The following is a 1,405-nucleotide window of genomic DNA, read 5'->3' as shown; positions in this document are numbered from 1 at the left end:
GTATCTTTATCTTCACACAAGTATGGCAGCAGTAGTTGTTGTAGTAGTAGTAGTAGTTGTAGTAGCAGTAGTAGTAGCAGTAGCAGTAGTAGCAGTAGTAGTAGTAGAAGTAACAGCAGTAGCAGTAGTAGTAGTAGTAGTAGCAGTAGTAGTAGTAGTAGCAGTAGTAGTAGTAGTAGCAGTAGTAGTAGTAGTAGTAGTAGTAGTAACAGCGGTAGTAGTAGTAGCAGTAGTAGTAGTAGAAGTAACAGCAGTAGCAGTAGTAGTAGTAGTAGTAGTAGTAGCCATAACAGCAGTAGTAGTAGTAGTAGCAGCAGTTGTTGTTATAGTAACAGTAGTAGCTGTAACAGCAGTAGTAGTAGTAGCCGTAACAGCAGTAGTAGTAGTAGTAGTAGTAGTAGTAGTAGTAACCGTAGTAGTAGTAGTAGCCGTAACAGCAGTAGTAGTAGTAGTAGTAGCAGTAACAGTAGTAGTAGCCGTAACAGCAGTAGTAGTAGTAGTAGTAGCAGTAACAGTAGTAGTAGCAGTAACAGCAGTAGTAGTAGTAGTAGTAGTAGTAGTAGTAGTAGTAGTAGTAGTAGTAGTAGTAGTAGTAGTAGTAGTAGTAGTAACAGTAGTAGTAGTAGTAGCCGTAACAGTAGTAGTAGCAGTAACAGCAGCAGTAGTAGTAGTAGTAGTAGTAGCATTAACAGCAGTTGCAGTAGTAGTACTAGTAGTGGTAGTAGTAGTAGTAGTAGTAGCCGTAACAGCAGTAGTAGTAGTAGTAGGAGTAGCATTAACAGCAGTTGCAGTAGTAGTACTAGTAGTGGTAGTAGTAGTAGTAGTAGTAGCCGTAACAGCAGTAGTAGTAGTAGTAGTAGCAGTAACAGTAGTAGTAGCAGTAACAGCAGTAGTAGTAGTAGTAGCAGTAGTAGTAGTAGTAGTAGTAGTAGTAGTAGTAGTAGTAGCAGTAGTAGTAGTAGTAGTAGTAGTAGTAGTAGTAGTAGTAGTAGCAGTAGTAGTAGTAGTAGCAGTAGTAGTAGTAGTAGTAGTAGTAGTAGTAGTAGTAACAGCGGTAGTAGTAGTAGCAGTAGTAGTAGTAGAAGTAACAGCAGTAGCAGTAGTAGTAGTAGTAGTAGTAGTAGCCATAACAGCAGTAGTAGTAGTAGTAGCAGCAGTTGTTGTTATAGTAACAGTAGTAGCTGTAACAGCAGTAGTAGTAGTAGCCGTAACAGCAGTAGTAGTAGTAGTAGTAGTAGTAGTAGTAGTAACCGTAGTAGTAGTAGTAGCCGTAACAGCAGTAGTAGTAGTAGTAGTAGCAGTAACAGTAGTAGTAGCCGTAACAGCAGTAGTAGTAGTAGTAGTAGCAGTAACAGTAGTAGTAGCAGTAACAGCAGTAGTAGTAGTAGTAGTAGTAGTAGTAGTA

This window comes from Salmo trutta, chromosome 19 (assembly GCF_901001165.1).
Source record: "Salmo trutta chromosome 19, fSalTru1.1, whole genome shotgun sequence".
In the NCBI taxonomy this organism is placed as follows: Eukaryota; Metazoa; Chordata; class Actinopteri; order Salmoniformes; family Salmonidae; genus Salmo; species Salmo trutta.
Note: the sequence above shows the minus strand (reverse complement) of the source record.